Below are 22,721 nucleotides of genomic sequence, written 5' to 3'. Positions count from 1 at the left end.
CGCTCGGGTCTAGTTAGTAGAAGTAGCGAAGGAATTTCTCGGGTTCAGTCAGTAGTGAATGAATCGCTCAGGTTCAGTTAACAGCCAATGGATCGATCACTCGGGTTCAGTAACATGCGATCGCTCGGGTTTAGTTGGCCAATGCCTCGCACACACACGCGTACACAAGAGAAACTCGCAAACCACAGTGCATCGCTCGCCCTGACCACCCACCATAACAGGGAACTCCCCGATATTTACCTCGCCCTCGCTTCTACCATGGTTTTTTCCATCATGGACGGCCCAAAGAATGTCATGCAGCTGCGTCTCTGGCCCGCCAAGGACGAAGAACCAATTTTTTGTCATGATTTTTTGTCATAGAAGTAGGAGCCCACCACATCTATGATGATACCAGGTTTTGTCACAATTATCGTCATAGAAGTGTCATATGCATGATAGAATAAATTTTGTTCGGCCCAAAATGTCACGGATGTGTCTTTTTTTTGTAGTGTTACTTATAACAAGACTTCTCCCATGTCCACAGGAACAAACGTAACTACTCACAAAACATATTTATGATCAAGATCAGAGGAGTATTGATTATCATTAAGGATCTGAAAATATAATCTTCCACCGGATAAACCAACTAGCATCAACTACAAGGAGTAATCAACACTACTAGCAACCCACAGGTACCAATCTAAGGTTTTGGGACCAAGATCGAATACAAGAGATGAACTAGGGTTTGAGAGGAGATGGTGCCGGTGAATATGTTGATGGAGATTGAGCCCCTCTCGATAAGAGGATCATTGGTGATGACGATGGCTTCTATTTCCCCCTCCCGGAGGGATGTTTCCCCGGTAGAACTACTCCGTCGGAGCCATAGATTGGTTCTGCCCAGGTTCCGCCTCGAGATGGCGGCGCTTCGTCCCGAAAGCTTCCTTCTGATTTTTTCCAGGTCAAAACACACCATGCAGCCAAAGATGGCACTGGAGGCCTGCTAGGGGCCCACAGGGACGGGGTGGCGCGCTCTCCACCCTTGTGGCTAGCTGGTGCCCCCCTCTGGTACTTTCTTCGCCCACTATTTTTTATCTATTCCAAAAACATGCTCAGTGAAGTTTCAGGACTTTTGGAGTTGTGAAGAATAGGTCTCTAATATTTGCTCCTTTTCCAGTCCGAAATTCCAGCTGCCGGCATTCTCCCTCTTCATGTAAACCTTATAAAATAAGAGAGAATAGGCATAGGTATTGTGATATCTTTCCCTAATAATAAAGCACGGATTGACTCCGTGGGTTCACCGTCACAATACGCTTTTCCCCGTGAATTTACGCTTTCAGTTAAAAAAACTCATATTCAAGGTGGTACTAATTTTTTGCTTAGGTAATTTTCGGTTTCATCGGCTCCTACATCACGTTTGCCGTCAGTCACGCCTCCCTGTCTCAGCCCATACGTCACCTGCATGGGCCTCAGCCCACCGAATCGAATCCAGCATCCAGACAAGCCGATAGAAGAGATAGAAAGAAAATACATGTGTCCATACATGGAGCACGGGCTCTCGCCTCCTCTCTCACTCGCCGCCGCCACCACCCACGTCGGCCGCTTCTCCGGTGACCTCCGGCGCCGTGCAGCACGCCCCCGAGCTCCCCACGGTCCACGCCACCCTCCCCTCCGGCCAGAGTCTCTGCTCCCGTCCTCTACCGCCCGCTCGCAAGCCAATCCCCCATGGCTAGGGTTTCGGGTAGGGCTTCGCAGCCGCGTGTCCGGCTGCCCCAGGTTCGTTCCTCGTTCGTTCTTGGTCTCCCTTTATCTAACTAATCATGTTTAGGTTTTTTAGGGGATAAACAAGGGGAGGTATAGCAGGGCGTTGGAAATTTGCGGGAGTGGGGGAGATCGATGAGGACGAGGACTGTCTGGTGCACTGCTGGTGCGGGGAGGGCAGGGGAGAGGGATGGCTGTTGCGCTGCTATTAGCTGCATATAGTATTGCTCCTTTCCTGTTGTTTGTTGATTGATGCTGCTGCTGCTACTACTTTGATGCAGTTGCTGCTAATTTGATGTGGAGGACGTGCAGGGACGGACGACGAGCGAGCAGAGATTTATCCGGGACCTAAATTTGGCAGGTAAAAATTGGTCTATTTGCCGCTAGCTGGCTTCATGTGATGCTATAGTGTGCTATGGAGAGGTACAGAGGTTATTTTACAGGACCATGAAGGTTCATGATTGGCAATTGATCTTTGGCTATTGGCTTATTATGATCAAAACTAAGAGTATATGCGCCACTTTTAGTGGTCTTGCGGAGTTGGAATGTAATGCTTCACTGTAATTGCTTTACCGAATCTACAGACTAAGAAAATTTCTATTTCTTGTGTCAGGCAAATGGGTGAGCTCCCACATCCCTCTCGGTCTCCTTTGATTTGTTGCAGATTTCTTCGAAGCCCATGACCTCTCTGTATGTTGATTGCACCCATGTACTATATACTTCCAATTTCTTCTGTATCGTGTATATACCAATTGTTTTCCTTTACTTTGTGCACAATGATTATGCTCTAGCACTAATATAAATTTTGGATTCATAATTGCAGCCTATCATTAATTTGCCGCAAAACTACAACCAATGTCAAAATCCTTATTTTAGTCAAGACAAATAACTATTTAAAAACCCAAAACTAGCTGCATTCAATATTTGATAGGTCAATTCCATCATTCAGTATTTGGAGTAGATGCTACAGTTATAATGAAACAGTAGGATTCATGTAATTGTGCACAGCAGCAGCGAGGCGCTCTAAATTTCTACATGACACCAAACTTCGAACAGAACGCCTCCATGGTTGATGATGTGCTCTTAGATTATTAGTTTCTTTGAATTTCTCTGCTTCCATTAGATTAAGGTTATAATGCAAACGTATAGATAGATGTATCAATCCATTCAGACACAGTTTTCTGTTTCCTAGCCTCCATGTGTATGTAATATTATTATTTTGGGAAAGGATCATTTATTAAGGCAACAAGCCAACACAAATAAGAAAACTTGGCCGCTACATGTTACTAACTCTAAACTGAAAAGGTTCTAAATCAACTGACTTGACCGGAGCTCTATCTTAAAGATTTGATCATAACAGAGTTTGAAAGGTTTCCCCGAAAGAAGAAAGTAGAGTTTGGAAGGTTAGGTGAGACACGTCATTAGATTTCTTATGAGCATTGCGATATCCTAGGTTAGACAGGTACGCAAATTAATCAAAATTTTCATTTAACATGCAGTAGAAACAAATATATGTAATTATCAATATCAGTGTGCCGGTGAAGAAACTCAGTCACTGCCAAAGTACTGTTCTCCCATGCTAAATCTGAAAAAAACTGCATGCACATTTGTTTGTTTCAGCACAAGAAAACATTCAAACTTAATATACCTATCGCATCTCATGGTGTATGATTAACTTGCACTTCATTGTTTCTATTTCCAAAATTTATTATTCATGGTCGGTTATTGCCGTTTTAATACAATCAACCTTTTCAAATATATTTGGATTATATTAGGAAACTGCATCTATGTGTTTCTGAGTTAGAGCTCCTAACGGGCTACTTCTGCTTCCTTAGTTGCTTCCATTTTAACTTTAGATCGTTATTAAGATGGACCTCCGAGCCATATAGTCCATAAGGAAGTGTTCAGATACTTGTAGATCATGCAAGTGAAGAGTGGCTTTAATACTTTTGAGTGGACATAAAGTAATTTTAAGATCAATAGTTGATGTTCTCGCTCTTAAAAAATACTGACAATTGATGCCAACGACCCGAATGGTCCAACACAAAATATTTATTCTTCTTCGTAAAAGAATTATGTTTTCTAATTATTATATAGGAGGGCACATCAAATGTTTTCATTTGGTGCATCAGTTCAAAGCAAGCTAGAAACATTAAGTGTTCTATTTTTGTAGATCAGAATCCTAGATGTGGTCAGTTTATATCATTTTTCCGGTACCTCTGTTGTGCATATATTTCTCAAACGAATTCTGCCATTGATTAGGAGTGAAATCACCATGACATTTACAAGCTTTGTCTTCCATGCTCAGGTCAATGATACCTGAAATTCTTGGGACTTCTTTCGAATCGAAACATTAGAAGATAAGCTTGTGGTGACTTTGTTAGGTTTTGGCATTGGACCGTTTGAAACTTTAGATTGGCAGAGAGATAGAGACCCTGGTGCTCTGAAGGGTGTTGAATTTGAGATCAAAAATTATTGTTGTTAAATAATCTTTGCTTCTTTCAATTGGAAAATTTAGCGTTGTTGGTTGTTTGATGTTGCAGTGGGCCTTGGCAGTGGCGAGCTAGGTGCCGGCGAGGTAGGCGACATCGTCAACGAGGGCCATCATGGCCTCCACCTATGCCCTCTTGCAGGTGGACTGCTGGTCATCGGTGCAGCGGGTCGGGCTCTTGCAGCAACATCTATGATATTCTCTGGACGAGCTGCAGGTAGGCCAGTAGATGAGGATTCGACGGCCACCACCGAGGTATGACCTCCTCTCCTTGCCCTTGGGCTGGCATCTCTGATCAGGTTGTAATCTGCTGCTGTAGTGTTGCTCTTTGGGGATTCCTATGGGATCTATTTTTGATTGGTCAAAGCTGGTATGTTGGCCACTGGTTGGTTTAACATGATGCTATAATGCGCTACGGAGAGATATGTTATTCTAGTACAAGTGTCCGGTCAGTTAATTTGAGGATTTTTGCCTTTTGTTCTTCAGGCCTATAGCTTTGTGGTTTCAGTCCAACAGTTAAAAGTTGTATTGGCTTGTAAAAATTTATGTGACTGGACGAGTAGGTGAGGATGATCTCATATGGAAAATACTGCTCCATGGTATTAAAATCTGTTATAGGTGTTGGAAGTCAATGCTAGGAGCTCCTGGGATCTGCTCATGCATGCTTGGTCGGAACTTTTCTTTTGAATCAATTGATGAACCGATGGCATCAGATATGCCGTATGTGTACTCCACTACGTACGACCGGGTGAAAACAAGTTTGATCGATGGAGATGGATTTCTATCCTGTTGGTGCAATTGTATGTTCAGGTGGTTCTTTCATGTCCGTTCTCTCTAGCTTCTTGATGTTTTCTTTCTCAGGTGTAATTTAGTTGCCATTTGTAATAGCCAAATTTTCATGTCAAACATGATTTAAAGATTTTCTATGCCAGTTGACATGTCATTTATTTTCTAAACAGCCTATTGTTGATGGTGTTTGATCTCCTTTCTGACATCTTCCAAGAATAAGTTCTCATGTTCAGTAAATGCAATTTAGTTGATTATTTTGAATTATTGTAGTATGTTAATAGGATTTAATTGTACACAAATTTTGTTTTCCATAGGGATACAAACAACAATGTAACGACTCTAGAAATCTACATCTTAATACTGCCCTATTTTTGGGGATTCGAATCTTCATGGTTATGATAATGGTTCAAAACTCCATTTGACCTTGGAAGGGTTATGTTCTTCATATGTTTTTGTAGCCCTTGCATGAACTATTTTAAGACATGTTATTTACATTAAGGTCACCAATGTGCACGTTTCAGTCAAAACACAGTGCAAGGCTCCTTTCTTATGTTGATAACATACTTGGCAAACATTTCAGAAATGACATTTTGTAGTTATGGTTTGACCTACTTGACACAAATTAAATTTTGTTTGTACATTTCCTTTAGTTCTCCACTTTTAGAAATTTTAATGTCAGTTTTTTGTCAATTTTTCACACTGTGAATCCGACAAGAACCTTCAGATAAAATAAATAAGAGGTATTATATGTCTATTTACTAAAGCCTTGAGAGGCAATGGCAGACTGGCACTAAATAGCCTTATTTACATTCAGTACATCGCTGAATACATGCACAAGTAAACCAAAGTCACAATCATGCAAAGGTATAAACGAGACTGTTGGAGTAAACGACCACGGGTAGCCTAGCCGGCTCCCCCTGGCCCTTCTGAAAAAATTATGAGCCGATCCGGCCCTCAAGAATCCAAGACGTGGGGCCGCCTTCCCCTTGCTGGCTGTCTCCCAGGCCGACTATCGGAAGGCAGCCCGGTTTTAGCCCTCATGAAGAAAGCCGCGGGAGGGCCGGCTCCAAGAAGCCGGCCGCGAGAAGTCGACTCCCACAAAGCGGTCAAGATCGTACCCTTGAAGTCTGCATCCACATAACGGCGATGTGGCGGGGCGTGGCTACAGTAAAGCCTGCCACCCCCGAATCCCGGAGCACGCCTGGCACAGTGTGCCGTACGGGGTGGCCATGACCCGTCCGGCGCGACACTGTTGCCATGTTGACCCTGACGCCACCCATGACGGGCTGTCAGTGCGGCCCACGGGCGGTGGGCCCCTTCAGGCAAAGAGACACCCGAAGGCGGCCAGGCCTCCCCCAGTCGGCCCAAGACAGGGCCGGCTCCCCACAGCCGGCTTGCTTCCTCCCTCGAAGGAGACTCCCTATTAAAGAGACAAGACGAGGTGAGGCTACAGTGATCGCCCGCCGGGCGGCAGCACTGTAGCCACGCTTACCCCGGCGAAGCCCTCGTCATCAGGTTTGAGGCAACAGCAACCAGCCACCGACAAGGCCCTTGAAAGTGGGGCCTGCCTGTCGGCCAAGGAGCCGGCAGCCGGCGGGACCCACCAGCCGGCGGGCCCCAGCAGCCGGCGCAGAAGCCGGCGAGCGTAGACACTGACGGCTAGGGCCCACGCCCAGCCGGATTACCATTGTACCCCCGGGGGGCGGGCCTATATAAACCCCCCGGGGCACCCATGCAAAGGGTTGATCTGAGCTAGTTTTAGACACCACATAGAGAGGAGAGGAGAGCTAGCCGTGCCCTTCTTCTTCTTCTCGCCAAACAGCTCAAGGAGCATCTTGTAGCCACTCGTTCATCTAGTGATCATGCAGAGACCCTGCAGAGCAGCAGTAGGGGTATTATCTCCACGGAGAGCCCTGAAGCTGGGTAAGATTCGCCGGCGTGCATGTCTTCGCCTCATCCCGCTTCCAGGCACCGGCGACGTCTTACTGGCTCCCACAATGATAAGCCACCCGTTGGCATATGTCGCACGTACCACCCGACATTTGGCGCCCAGCATGGGGCAAGGTGCACCGTCGTCCAGAGACCTGTTCTGGACGGGAACCCTCTTCCTCCCCAGCGAGCGTAGCCAGCCCGGCACGTCCGATGGTGCTTGCCACGACGCGCTGCAAGGCGTCACCAACGTCTGCGCACCGAGCGGCCTCGCCGATCTCCCTGATGAGACCCTCATCCCCGACGAGCCCGCCTCTGACGCGGGCACCGACCACCTCGTCAACCTCCTCGGCCAGCTTCACGTCTCCGGCGAGCCTGCTGTGGACTTGGACTCTGTTGGCTCCACCGATCCGATGCCTGTCGACTCCGACACGGCCTCGCTCGACGCTTTCCCCACCGACGTCGCGATCTACAACGACCCGCTTCCCCGGGCCGATGGCTGCGACAGTGCCACCACCGAGGTGATGGTCATCGGCCACGGCGGCGCTTCTGGCGAGAATGCCCTCGACGCCCCGCATGCGGCGGTCCACGACTTGTCCATCCCCTTCCGGCCGATGCCGACGCCGAAGCACTGGAGGCTCGCCGCCTCGCCCTCCTCGCGGAGGGCCGGAAGTTGGCTTCCATGAGACGCCTCATTGAGGCCCACCAGCACGAAGCCGACCGCGCCGCCTTTGGCACGCCGCCCCCAGGAGGGCCAAGCTGAGCCGGCGTTGTCAGATAGCGCGGCGCTGCCCTCGCCGACACGCTAGGAGTCGACCGCCCAGTCTACGCCACTCCACTCGAGAACCTGCGCGCCGCCCAGGCGGCCGTAGACGAGCTAGACGGACCAGGGGCCGAAGAACTGAAGGAAATATGCCCTAGAGGCAATAATAAAGTTATTATCTATTTCCTTATATCATGATAAATGTTTATTATTCATGCTAGAATTGTATTAACCAGAAACATAATACATGTGTGAATACATAGACAAACAGGGTGCCACTAGTATGCCTCTACTTGACTAGCTCGTTAATCAAAGATGGTTATGTTTCCTAACCATGGACAAAGAGTTGTTATTTGATTAACGGGATCACATCATTAGATGAATGATCTGATTGACATGACCCATTCCATTAGCTTAGCACCCGATCGTTTAGTATGTTGCTATTGCTTTCTTCATGACTTATACATGTTCCTATGACTATGAGATTATGCAACTCCCGTTTGCCGGAGGAGCACTTTGTGTGCTACCAAACGTCACAATGTAACTGGGTGATTATAAAGGTGCTCTATAGGTGTCTCCAAAGGTACATGTTGGGTTGGCGTATTTCGAGATTAGGATTTGTCACTCCGATTGTCGGAGAGGTATCTCTGGGCCCTCTCGGTAATGCACATCACATAAGCCTTGCAAGCATTGCAACTAATGAGTTAGTTGTGAGATGATGTATTACGGAACGAGTAAAGAGACTTGCCGGTAACGAGATTGAACTAGGTATTGAGATACCGACGATCGAATCTCGGGCAAGTAACATACCGATGACAAAGGGAACAACGTATGTTGTTATCGGTCTGGTCGATAAAAGATCTTCGTAGAATATGTGGGAGTCAATATGAGCATCCAGGTTCCGCTATTGGTTATGGACTGGAGACGTGTCTCGGTCATGTCTACATTGTTCTCGAACGCGTAGGGTCCGCATGCTTAAGGTTTCAATGACAGTTATATTATGAGTTTATGAGTTTTGATGTACCGAAGGAGTTCGGAGTCCCGGAAGAGATCAGGGACATGACGAGGAGTCTCGAAATGGTCGAGACGTAAAGATCGATATATTGGACGACTATATTCGGACATCGGAAAGGTTCCGAGTGATTCGGGTATTTTTCGGAGTATTGGAGAGTTACGGGAATACGTATTGGGCCTTATTGGGCCATACGGGAAAGAAGAAAAAGGGCCTCAAGGGTGACCGCACCCCTCCCCTTGGTCTGGTCCGAATTGGACTAGGGAAGGGGGGCGCCCCCTTCCTTCCTTCTCCTTTTCCCTTCCTCTTTTCCTATTCCATATGGGAGGTGAAATCCTACTAGGACTAGGGAGTCCTAGTAGGACTCCACACTCGGCGCGCCCCCTCCTAGGGCCGGCCTCCTCCTCCCTTGCTCCTTTATATACGGGGGCAGGAGGGCACCTCTAGACACAAGTTGATCCGTGTGATCATATTCTTAACCGTGTGCGGTGCCCCCTTTCACCATAGTCCTCGATAATATTGTAGTGGTGCTTAGGCGAAGCCCTGCGAAGGAGTACATCAAGACCGTCACCACGCCATCGTGCTGACGGAACTCTTCCCCGACACTTTGCTGGATCGGAGTCCGGGGATCGTCATCGAGCTGAACGTGTGCTAGAACTCAGAGGTGCCGTTGTTTCGGTGCTTGATCGGTCGGGCCGTGAAGACGTACGACTACATCAACCGCGTTGTGCTAACGCTTCCGCTGTCGGTCTACAAGGTTACGTAGATCACACTCTCCCCTCTCGTTGCTATGCATCACCATGATCTTGCGTGTGCGTAGGAAAATTTTGAAATTACTACGTTCCCCAACAGTGGCATCCGAGCCTAGGTTTTATGTGTTGATGTTATATGCACGAGTAGAACACAAGTGAGTTGTGGGCGATATAAGTCATACTGCTTACCAGCATGTCATACTTTGGTTCGGCGGTATTGTTGGACGAAGCGGCCCGGACCGACATTACGTGTACGCTTATGCGAGACCGGTTCTCCCGACGTGCTTTGCACAAAGGTGGCTAGCGGGTGACAGTTTCTCCAACTTTAGTTGAACCGAGTGTGGCTACGCCCGGTCCTTGCGAAGGTTAAAACATCACCAACTTGACAAACTATCGTTGTGGTTTTGATGCGTAGGTAAGATTGGTTCTTGCTTAAGCCCGTAGCAGCCACGTAAAACTTGCAACAACAAAGTAGAGGACGTCTAACTTGTTTTTGCAGGGCATGTTGTGATGTGATATGGTCAAGACATGATGCTAATTTTATTGTATGAGATGATCATGTTTTGTAACCGAGTTATCGGCAACTGGCAGGAGCCATATGGTTGTCGCTTTATTGTATGCAATGCAATCGCGCTGTAATGCTTTAATTTATCACTAAGCGGTAGCGATAGTCGTGGAAGCATAAGATTGGCGAGATGACAATGATGCTGCGATGGAGATCAAGGTGTCGCGCCGGTGACGATGGTGATCATGACGGTGCTTCGAAGATGGAGATCACAAGCACAAGATGATGGTGGCCATATCATATCACTTATATTGATTGCATGTGATGTTTATCTTTTATGCATCTTATCTTGCTTTGATTGACGATAGAATTATAAGATGATCTCTCACTAATTATCAAGAAGTGTTCTCCCTGAGTATGCACCGTTGCGAAAGTTCTTCGTGCTGAGACACCACGTGATGATCGGGTGTGATAGGCTCTACGTTCAAATACAACGGGTGCAAAACAGTTGCACACGCAGAATACTCAGGTTATACTTGACGAGCCAAGCATATACAGATATGGCCTCGGAACACGGAGACCGAAAGGTCGAGCGTGAATCATATAGCAGATATGATCAACATAGCGATGTTCACCAATGAAACTACTCCATCTCACATGATGATCGGACATGGTTTAGTTGATTTGGATCACATAATCACTTAGAGGATTAGAGGGATGTCTATCTAAGTGGGAGTTCTTAAGTAATATGATTAATTGAACTTAAATTTATCATGAACTTAGTCCTGGTAGTATTTTGAAAATTATGTTGTAGATCAATAGCTCGCGTTGTTGCTTCCTTGTGTTTATTTTGATATGTTCCTAGAGAAAATTGTGTTGAAAGATGTTAGTAGCAATGATGCGGATTGGATCCGTGATCTGAGGTTTATCCTCATTGCTGCACAGAAGAATTATGTCCTTGATGCACTGCTAGGTGATGGACCTATTGCAGGAGCAGATGCAGACATTATGAATGTTTGGCTAGCTCAATATGATGACTACTTGATAGTTTAGTGCACCATGCTTAATGGCTTAGAATCGGGACTTCAAAGACGTTTTGAACGTCATGGAGCATATGAGATGTTCCAGGAGTTGAAGTTAATATTTCAAGCAAATACCCGAGTTGAGAGATATGAAGTCTCCAATAAGTTCTATAGCTAAAAGATGGAGGAGAATCACTCAACTAGTGAGCATGTGCTCAGATTGTCTGAATACTTCAACTGCTTGAATCAAGTGGGAGTTAATCTTCCAGATAAGATAGTGATTGACAGAATTCTCTAGCCACCGTCACCAAGTTAGTAGAACTTCGTGATGAACTATGATATGCAAGGGATAACGGAAACGATTCCCAAGCTCTTCGTAATGCGGAAATTGACGAAGGTAGAAATCGAGAAAAACATCAAGTGTTGATGGTAGACAAGACCACTAGTTTCAAGAAAAGGGCAGAGGGAAGAAGGGGAACTTCAAGAAGAACAGCAAGCAAGTTGCTGCTCAAGTGAAGAAGCCCAAGTCTGGTCCTAAGCCTGAGACTAAGTGTTTCTACTGCAAAGGGACTGGTCACTGGAAGCGGAACTACCCCAAGTGATTGGCAGATAAGAAGGATGGCAAAGTGAACATAAGTATATTTGATATACATGTTATTGATGTGTACTTTACTAGTGTTTATAGCAACCCCTCAGTATTTGATACTAGTTCAGTTGCTAAGATTAGTAACTCGAAACGGGAGTTGCAGAATAAACAGAGACTAGTTAAGGGTGAAGTGATGATGTGTGTTGGAAGTGGTTCCAAGATTGATATGATCATCATCGCACACTCCCTATACTTTCGGGATTAGTGTTGAACCTGAATAAGTGTTATTTGGTGTTTGCGTTGAGCATGAATATGATTTGATCATGTTTATTGTAATACGGTTATTCATATAAGTAAGAGAATAAATTGTTGTTCTATTTACATGAATAAAACCTTATATGTTTACACACCCAATGAAAATAGTTCGTTGGATCTCGATCGTAGTGATACACATAATCATAATATTGAAACCAAAAGATGCAAAGTTAATAATGATAGTGCAACTTATTTGTGGCACTGCCGTTTGGGTCATATCGGTATAAAGCGCATGAAGAAACTCCATACGGATGGGCTTTTGGAACCACTTGATTATGAATCACTTGGTACTTGCGAACCGTGCCTTATGGGTAAGATGACAAAAACACCGTTCTCCGGTTCTATGGAGAGAGCAACAGATTTGCTGGAAATCATACATACAGATGTATGTGGTCCGATGAATGTTAAGGCTCATGGCGGGTATCATTATTTTCTGATCTTCACAGATGATTTGAGCAGATATGGGTATATCTACTTAATGAAACACAAGTCTGAAATATTTGAAAAGTTCAAAGAATTTCAGAGTGAGGTGGAGAATCATCGTAACAAGAAAATAAAAGTTTCTACAATATGATCGCAGAGGTAAAATATTTGAGTTACGAGTCTGGCCTTCAGTTAAAACAATGTGAAATAGTTTCACTACTCACGCCACCTGGAACACCACAGCATAATGGTGTGTCTGAACATCATAACCGTACTTTATTAGATATGGTGCGATCTATGATGTCTCTTACCGATCTACCACTATCATTTTGGGGTTATGCATTAAAGATAGCCGCATTCACGTTTAAAAGGGCACCATCTAAGTCCGTTGAGACGACACAATCTGAACTGTGGTTTGGCAAGAAACCAAAGTTGTCGTTTCTCAAAGTTTGGGATTGTGATGCTTATATGAAAAAGTTTCATCCTGATAAGCTCAAACCCAAATCGGAGAAATATGTCTTCATAGGATACCCAAAGGAGACTATTGGGTACACCTTCTATCACAGATCCAAAGGCAAGACATTCGTCGCTAAGAATGGATCCTTTCTAGAGAAGGAGTTTCTCTTGAAAGAAGTGAGTGGGAGGAAAGTAGAACTTGATAAGGTAATTGTACCTTCTCCCTTATTGAAAAGTAGTTCATCACAAGAAATCTGTTCCTCTGACTACTACACCAATTAGTGAGGAAGACTAATGATGATGATCATGTAACTTCAGATCAAGTTAATACCAAATCTCGTAGGTAAACCAGAGTGAGATCCGCACCAAAGTGGTACGGTAATCCTGTTCTGGAAGTCATGTTACTAGACCATGACGAACTTGCGAACTATGAGGAAGCGATGATGAGCCTAGATTCCGCGAAATGGCTTGAGGCCATGAAATCTGAGATGAGATCCATGTATGAGAACAAAGTATGGACTTTGATTGACTTGCCCATGATCGGCGAGCCATTGAGATTAAATGGATCTTCAAGAGGAAGACGAACGCTGATAGTAGTGTTACTATCTACAAAGCTAGAATTGTCGCAAAAAGGTTTTCGACAAGTTCAAGGTGTTGACTATGATGAGAGTTTCTGACTCGTATCTATGCTTAAGTCTGTCCGAATCATGTTAGCAATTGCCGCATTTTATGAAATCCAGCAAATGGATGTCAAAACTGCATTCCTGAATGGATTTCTTGAAGAAGAGTTGTATATGATGCAGCCGGAAGGTTTTGTCGATCCAAAAGGAGATAACAAAGTGTGCAAGCTCCAGCGATCCATTTATGGACTGGTGCAAGCCTCTCGGAGTTGGAATAAACGCTTTGATAGTATGATCAAAGAATATAGTTTTATACAGACTTGCGGTGAAGCCTGTATTTACAAGAAAGTGAGTGGGAGCACTACAATATTTCTGATAAGTATATGTGAATGACATATTGTTGATCAGAAATAATGTAGAATTATTCTGCAAAGCATAAAGGAGTGTTTTTAAAGAAGTTTTTCAAAGAAAGACCTCGGTGAAGCTGCTTACATATTAAGCATCAAAATCTATAGAGATAGATCAAGACGCTTGATAAGTTTTTTCAATGAGTACATACCTTGACAATATTTTGATGTAGTTCAAAAAATGGAACAGTCAAAGAAAGAGTTCTTGGATGTGTTACAAGGTATGAAATTGAGTAAGACTCAAAGCCCGACCACGGCAGAAGATAGAAAGAGAATGAAAGTCATTCCCTATGCCTCAGCCATAGGTTCTATAAAGTATGCCATGATGTGTACCAGATCTATTGTATACCCTACACTGTGTTAAGCAAGGGAGTACAATAGTGATCTAAGAGTAGATCACTGGACATTGGTCAAAATTATCCTTAGTGGAATAAGGAAATATTTCTCGATTATGGAGGTGACAAAAGGTTCATCGTAAAAAGTTACGTCGATGCAAGTTTTGACACAGATCTGGATGACTCTAAGTCTCGATCTAGATACATATTGAAAGTGGGAGCAATTAGCTAGAGTAGCTCCGTGCAGAGCATTGTAGACATAGAATTCGCAAAATACTGACCGATCTGTATGTGACAGACCCGTTGACTAAAATTATCTCACAAGCAAAACATAATCACACCTTAGTACTCTTTGGGTGTTAATCACATAAATGATGTGAACTAGATTATTGACTCTAGTAAACCCTTTGGGTATAGGTCACATGACGATGTGAACTATGGGTTTTAATCACATGGTGATGTGAACTCTTAGTGTTGAATCACATGGCGATGTGAACTAGATTATTGACTCTAGTGCAAGTGGGAGACTGAAGGAAATATGCCCTAGAGGCAATGATAAAGTTATTATTTATTTCCTTATATCATGATAAATGTTTATTATTCATGCTAGAATTGTATTAACCGGAAACATAATACATGTGTGAATACATAGACAAACAGAGTGTCACTAGTATGACTCTACCTGACTAGCTCGTTAATCAAAGATGGTTATGTTTCCTAACCATGGACAAAGAGTTGTTATTTGATTAAAGGGATCACATCATTAGATGAATGATCTGATTGACATGACCCATTCCATTAGCTTAGCACCCGATCGTTTAGTATGTTGCTATTGCTTTCTTCATGACTTATACATGTTCCTATGACTATGAGATTATGCAACTCCCGTTTGCTGGAGGAACACTTTGTGTGCTACCAAACGTCACAACGTAACTGGGTGATTATAAAGGTGCTCTATAGGTGTCTCCAAAGGTACATATTGGGTTGGCGTATTTCGAGATTAGGATTTGTCACTCCGATTGTCGGAGAGGTATCTCTGGGCCCTCTCGGTAATGCACATCACATAAGCCTTGCAAGCATTGCAACTAATGAGTTAGTTGTGAGATGATGTATTACGGAACGAGTAAAGAGACTTGCCGGTAACGAGATTGAACTAGGTATTGAGATACCGACGATCGAATCTCGGGCAAGTAACATACCGATGACAAAGGGAACAACGTATGTTGTTATGCTGTCTGACCGATAAAAGATCTTCGTAGAATATGTGGGAGCCAATATGAGCATCCAGGTTTCGCTATTGGTTATTGACTGGAGACGTGTCTCGGTCATGTCTACATTGTTCTTGAACCCGTAGGGTCTGCACGCTTAAGGTTTCAATGACAGTTATATTATGAGTTTATGAGTTTTGATGTACCGAAGGAGTCCGGAGTCCCGGATGAGATCAGGGACATGATGAGGAGTCTCGAAATGGTCGAGACGTAAAGATCGATATATTGGACGACTATATTCGGACATCGGAAAGGTTCCGAGTGATTCGGGTATTTTTCGGAGTACCGGAGAGTTACGGGAATACGTATTGGGCCTTATTGGGCCATACGGGAAAGAAGAAAAAGGGCCTCAAGGGTGACCGCACCCCTTCCCTTGGTCTGGTCCGAATTGGACTAGGGAAGGGGGGCGCCCCCTTCCTTCCTTCTTCTTTTCCCTTCCTCTTTTCCTATTCCATATGGAAGGTGGAATCCTACTAGGACTAGGGAGTCCTAGTAGGACTCCACACTTGGCGCGCCCCCTCCTAGGGCCGGCCTCCTCCTCCCTTGCTCCTTTATATACGGGGGCAGGGGGGCACCTCTAGACACAAGTTGATCCGTGTGATCATATTCTTAACCGTGTGCGGTGCCCCCTTCCACCATAGTCCTCGATAATATTGTAGCGGTGCTTAGGCGAAGCCCTGCGACGGTAGTACATCAAGATCGTCATAACGCCGTCGTGCTGACGGAACTCTTCCCCGACACTTTGCTGGATCGGAGTCTGGGGATCATCATCAAGCTGAACATGTGCTAGAACTCGGAGGTGCCGTAGTTTCGGTGCTTGATCGGTCGGGTCGTGAAGACGTACGACTACATCAACCGCGTTGTGCTAACGCATCCGCTGTCGGTCTACAAGGGTACGTAGATCACACTCTCCCCTCTCGTTGCTATGCATCACCATGATCTTGCGTGTGCGTAGGAAATTTTTTGAAATTACTACGTTCCCCAACAAGAACTCCCCCACATGACCAGACGCATCCAGCAACTAATCGATGCAGCCGCACAGCGACACGAAGCCGACGCCCGCGCGGAAAGCCCTCCCCCGTGCCGAGAGCACGGCGCGATGCCCCGGACGCCGACTGCGGGTAAAACCCGCGCGCGACACGAGAAAGAGCCGGCTGCCAGCCGAAGCCGAACCCGGATCTCCATCGAGCGAGACGCAGAAGGCCGTCCTCGGGCCATGGAGCGGCGGGGCAACCCGCCTCCGCCTCCGCCTCGTGGAGAGAGATATCCCACCCCACCGCCTGTCACGCATCTGACGCTCAGCGGCCGACTAGGTCGCCACGAAGGAGTCGGCGAGAACAATGCCCGCCATCGGATCGACCGCCTAGCGCGATCCCTGGTGCTAGAAGAAGAAGATGATGTCGGCCCGCCTTGCTTCGGCCCCCGCATCCGCGACGGGCCTTTCCCCAAAGGGTTCTCGCTCCTAAGAGACACGCCCAAGTACAACGGCTCCGTGAAGCCGGAAGATTGGTTGATCGACTACTCCACAGCGGTTCGCATAGCAAACGGCAACAGGCGCGTTGCCGTGAAGTACGTGCCCCTCATGCTGCAAGGCATGGCGCGGACCTGGCTCAACAGCCTCAGGCCATACAGCATCAACAGCTGGCTAGACTTCACAGAAGCCTTCGTCCGGAACTTCACCAGCACCTACAAGCGGGCTGCCAAGCCCAGACGGCTCTCCTTGTGCGTACAAGGCCCCGCCGAATCCACTCGCGACTACCTCACGCATTGGGCCGAGCTCCGCAACTCTTGCGAAGGGGTGCACGAGGTGCAAGCCATAGAATACTTCACTGCCGGGTGCCGAGAAGGCACCCTCCTCAAGCACAAGCTCCTCTGCGACGAGCCGACTACCCTCGATGAGCTTCTGGTCATAGCGAACAAGTACGCCACCACGAACTCCTCAATGAAGACTGAACTCCGGGTAGACGCGTCTGGGAAGGTACTCAACCCGGCACCCAAGACGCCGGCTGGGGACTCCGGCCGACGCCCGTACCAAAACAACCACAAGCGCAAGGGCCCAGTTCCGCTCTCCACCAGTCGGCAGGTGGCGACAGTCGAACACGAGCAGCCTGAAGGGCGGCCCACACCCAAGAAGCAGAGGGGCGGCAGGCCGGCTTGGCAGCCGGCCTTCTCCTACGAGCAAACTCTCGACGCCCCGTGCAAGTTCCACAGCAGCGCGAAGCCGTCCAACCACACAACCCGGAAAGTGCCACTGGCTCACCCGAATCTCCAAAGGCGAAGGGCTCGCGCCGCCTCCGCCTGCTGGTCCGCCGCTTCCGGCTCCTCAGCTACTGACCGCTCGGCCAGCAATCGGAGCTGTGCATGATGAGTTCCCCGACGAGCATGCCATCTATGTCGTCTTTACAAGCCAGCCCGAAGGCCGGTGCTGCAGACGCCGAGAGCACCAGGAAGTCAATGTGGTCGCTACCAACCCCGCCGAGCACATGCACTGGTCAGAAAAGCCAATCAGCTGGAGCCAGGCCGACCACCCAGAGGTGATGCCATCTCCCGGCTCTTATGCGTTGGTTTTAGATGCCACCCTTGCAACGGACAGACGCGCCGCCCATTTCTCCCGCGTGCTGATAGACAGCGGGAGCAGCATCAACATCCTGTACCGTGACACCCTGGAGAAGCTAAACGTCAAGACAAAGCAACTCATTCCTACTCGGAATGTGTTCCATGGCATTGTACCTGGCCTGTCCTGCGCCCCCATTGGCAGGATCAAGATTGACGTTCTCTTTGGGGAAAAGGATCATTTCCACCGGGAAGCGATCTGGTTTGAAGTGTTGGACCTGGAGAGCCCCTACCATGCATTGCTTGGCCATCCTGCCTTGGCAAGGTTCATGGCTGTTCCCCACTATGCTTACCTCAAGATGAAGATACCGAGCGCCAAGGGCATCATCACCATAGCCGGTGATTACAAGAAATCTTCCGAGTGCACAGCAGCCAGCAGCCGGCTGGCCGAGTCCCTTGTGATTGCCGAAGAAAAGAAGATGTTGGACCGAGTCGTGGCCATGGCCGGCAAACAGCCGGCCCTGTCCCCCGATCCCAAGGAGTGTGATGCCCAAGGATCTTTCCAGCCGGCCAAGGAGACAAAGAAGATACCTCTTGACCCCGAGCACCCAGAAAGGTTTGCCGTCATCGGGGCAAACCTAAACAGCAAATAGGAAGGCGAGCTCGCCGATTTCCTCCTTGAGAATTGGACATCTTTGCATGGTCCCCTAAGGACATGCCGGGTGTTCCGAAGGAATTCGCCGAGCACAAGCTACATGTCCGAGAAGGCGCAAAACCAGTCAAACAACCCCTCTACCGACTGTTGGAGGAGAAAAGAAGGATTGTAGGAGAAGAGATAGCCCAGCTTTTGGCAGCCTGCTTCATTATGGAGGTTTTCTTTCCAGAGTGGCTCGCCAACCCGGTCATCGTGCTAAAGAAGAACAACAAGTGGCGCATGTGCATAGACTACACGAGCCTCAACAAGGCCTACCCCAAAGATCCCTTTGCCCTGCCAAGGATTGATCAAGTGATAGACTCCACGGCTGGATGCGAGCTGTTAAGTTTCTTGGATGCTTACTCAGGATACCACTAGATAAAGCTAGATCCGGCTGACCGCCTGAAGACCACCTTCATCACGCCATTCGGAGCTTTCTGCTACCTGACTATGACATTCGGCTTAAGAAATGCCGGTGCCACTTTTCAGCGTTGCATGCAGAAGTGCCTCCTCAAGCAGCTTAGCAGAAATGCCCATGTCTATGTAGACGACATCGTGGTGAAGACGGAGAAGCGCGGCACCTTGTTGGAAGACCTCAAGGAAACATTTGAGAACCTGCGCCGTTTCCAGATCAAGCTCAACCCCGAGAAATGCGTGTTCGGAGTGCCAGCCGGCCAGCTCCTAGGCTTCCTGGTCTCCGAACGCGGCATCGAATGCAACCCAGTAAAGATCAAGGCCACTGAGAGAATGGTGATTCCCACCAAACTTCGAGACGTCCAGAAGTTCACCGGGTGCTTGGCCTCCCTGAACCGCTTCATCAGCCGGCTCGGAGAGAAAGCTCTCCCCCTCTACCGCCTCATGAAGAAGACCACTCACTTTGAGTGGAACGACCAAGCTGACCAAGCTTTTCACGAGCTGAAGAAGATGCTGGCCACGCCGCCTGTCTTGGCGGTGTCGACTGAGAAAGAGCCCATGCTCCTCTACATTGCTGCAACCAGCCGGGTGGTCAGCACTGTCATCGTAGTCCAGCGCCCAGAAGAGGGCCGAGCCCGGCCGGTCCAGAGGCCGGTGTACTATTTGAGTGAGGTGTTGTCTACCTCGAAGCAGAACTACCCGCACTACCAAAAGATGTGCTATGGCATGTACTTCGCCGCCAAGAAGCTGAAGCCCTACTTCCAAGAGCACCCCATCACGGTCGTATGCACCGCCCCGCTTGCCGAGATCATAGGCAGCCGGGATGCATCCGGCCGGGTGGCGAAATGGGCCATCGAGCTGCCCCCCTACACAATCTTCTACCAGCCTCACACTACAATCAAGTCCCAAGCATTGGCCGACTTCCTTGTCGACTGGGGTGAGACCCAGTACCTGCCACCAGCTCCTGACTCCACTCATTGGCGCATGCACTTCGACAGGTCCAAGATGCGCACCGGCTTGGGAGCCAGCATCATCCTCACCTCTCCCAAAGGCGACAAGCTCAGATACATGCTGCAAATTCACTTTGCCGCCTCCAACAATGTGGCCGAGTACGAGGCGCTCCTACACGGGCTCCGGCTTGCCAAAGAGCTCGGCATACGCCGGATCCTATGTTACGGCGACTCGGACTTGGTAGTCCAGCAATCATCCGGTGACTGGGATGCCAAGGACGCAAATATGGCAAGCTACCGCTTCCTCGTTCAGCAGATCAGCGGGTACTTTGAAGGATGCGAGTTCCTCCATGTACCGCGAGCAGACAACGAGCCAACTGATACCCTGGCTCGAATAGGCTCCACTCGGCAGACAATACCAACCGGTGTTTCTCTGCAACGCCTCCTCAAGCCGTCTATCTAGCCGTCTCCAGAGTCCGATTCCATCTACATGCCGCCTAACCCTGACGCAGCCAGGTCCGGCTCGAAGAACCAAGCAGGTGACCCGGGGACTTCGATAGTCGGCCCGGGGATGTCAGTAGGCGGCTCGGGGACTTCCGTAGTTATGCCCGACCCGGGGACTGCCACACCCGGCTCGGGGACTGCGGTAGTCAGCCCGGGGACTGCACCAACACAATAGGCGGCGGCCAACTCCAGCATTTCACCACCCAGCCCGCCCGCCGTGGTCACAGTAGCCGTGTTGGCAATAGAAGAAGTCGCAGCCCCATCATGGGCCCAGTCCATCCTCAATTTCCTAATAAACCAAGATCTGCCGGCTGACGAAACAGAGGCAAGACAAGTCCAACACCGAGCCGGAGCATACACAATCATCAACAGAGAGGTCGTCAGGCGCAGTGTCACTAAAGTCTTCCAGCGATGCATCGAGCAAGAGAAGGGCATTGCAATCCTCAGAGACATCCACCAAGGAGAATGCGGCCACCATGCGGCCTCAAGATCACTCGTCGCCAAAGCTTTCCACAATGAGTTCTTTTGGCCGACTGCTTTGGATGACGCCAAGGAGTTAGTTAAACATTGCAAAGGGTGCCAAGTCTTCAGCTCCAAGCAACACATGCCGGCTTTGGCACTCAAGACCATTCCCCTCACTTGGCCCTTCACCGTTTGGGGACTGGACATGGTGGGCCCATTCAAGACGGCACGCGGCGGCATGACACATCTGCTTGTTGCCGTGGACAAATTCACCAAATGGATTGAGGCAAAGCCGATCAAGAAGCTGAATGGGCCGACTGCCGTGACATTAATCGCAGATATAACAACTCGGTACGGCGTGCCGCACAGCATCATCACCGACAACGGCACGAATTTCGCCAAGGGAGCATTGGCATGTTTCTGCACGATGCAGGGCATCCGGTTGGACTTAGCGTCCATTGCCCACCCGCAGTCAAACGGCCAAGTCGAGCGAGCCAACGGCCTCATCCTTTCCGGCATCAAGCCCCGACTGGTCGTACCATTGGAACGTTCGGCCGGCTGTTGGCTCGATGAGCTGCCGGCCGTCCTCTGGAGTCTGCGCACTACCCCAAACAAGTCAACCGGCTTCGCTCCTTTCTTCCTCGTGTATGGTGCCGAGGTGGTCATCCCAACTGACATCGAGTTCGACTCGCCGGAGCGCTAGAGGCGGCGGAGCATGCGGTGAGCCGGCTGCAGCCGGGCTCGGACCGCCAAGAGTTGCTCCTCATGCGTTCGGCTCGTGTCCGGCGTGATTTCAGTGCCCGCCTGCCAGCGCGCCTCGCGGTGGGCCTTGATGGTCTGGGCGGCAATGACGGAGTAGCCGAGGAAGTAGTCTGCACAAAGAACAAAAAGCAGCACAAGTCAGAACACAAATCAGGGGGCAAGGGGCAAGCAAGTAGTGAGGAAGGCGACTTACCATCGATCAGATCCTCAACCCGGCCGTAACCCTCGCTCAGCGCTTGTTTTGCCTCAGCCCAGCCCGCCGCTTCGGTCTCGAACTCAGCTTTGAGGGCGTCCTCGCTGTCCTGCGCCTTCTTCAGGGCCGCCTTGTGGCTCTCCTCCTAGTCGGCCAACTTCTTGGCCAGGAGGTCACGCTCCAGGACTAAGGCGTTGCACTCGGCTTCCTTGGCGCGAAGGGCGGTCTGGGCCCCACTAAGCTGCTCCCTCAAGTCGGCATTGGCTCCTGCAAGCATGATGTAGGATCGAAAGTATGTCTAGAGGGGGTGATTAGACTACTTGACCAAATAAAAAATTAACCTTTTCCCAATTTTAGTTCTTGGCAGATTTTAGTTATTATAGGACAAGTCAAGCAATCATCACACAATTCAAGCAAGCATGCAAAGAGTATATTGGCAGCGGAAAGTAAAGCATGCAACTTGCAAGAATGTAAAGGGAAGGGTTTGGAGAATTCAAACGCAATTGGAGACACGGATGTTTTTCCCGTGGTTCGGATAGGTGGTGCTATCCTACATCCACGTTGATGGAGACTTCAACCAATGAAGGGTAACGGTTGCGCGAGTCCACGGAGGGCTCCACCCACAAAGGGTAACGGTTGCGCGAGTCCACGGAGGGCTCCACCCACGAAGGGTCCACGAAGAAGCAACCACCCACAAAGGGTCCACGAAGTAGCAACCTTGTCTATCCCACCATGGCCATCGCCCAAGAAGGACTTGCCTCACTAGCGGTAGATCTTCA

The 22,721-nt window shown here is 48.4% G+C and overlaps 1 long non-coding RNA gene across 4 annotated transcripts; it reads left to right on the top strand.

Moving 5' to 3' along the window:
* Positions 1-1,513: 1,513 nt before the first annotated feature.
* LOC119285982 lies at positions 1,514-5,182 on the top strand. 4 transcript variants are annotated; one of them, XR_005140109.1, is made up of 4 exons: positions 1,514-1,752; positions 2,019-2,098; positions 2,351-2,427; positions 4,281-5,182. It is a non-coding gene; the product is annotated as an uncharacterized LOC119285982 (long non-coding RNA). The 4 variants fall into 4 exon arrangements; XR_005140106.1 differs by having other exon boundaries at positions 1,516-1,717; positions 1,814-2,098; XR_005140107.1 differs by having other exon boundaries at positions 1,516-1,717; positions 1,805-2,098.
* Positions 5,183-22,721: the final 17,539 nt, after the last annotated feature.

The sequence above is a fragment of the Triticum dicoccoides genome, chromosome 4A, assembly GCF_002162155.2.
Source record: "Triticum dicoccoides isolate Atlit2015 ecotype Zavitan chromosome 4A, WEW_v2.0, whole genome shotgun sequence".
Taxonomy (NCBI): Eukaryota; Viridiplantae; Streptophyta; class Magnoliopsida; order Poales; family Poaceae; genus Triticum; species Triticum dicoccoides.
The sequence above is the reverse complement of the archived record's forward strand: the minus strand, read 5'-3'. Positions and strand labels throughout refer to the sequence as shown.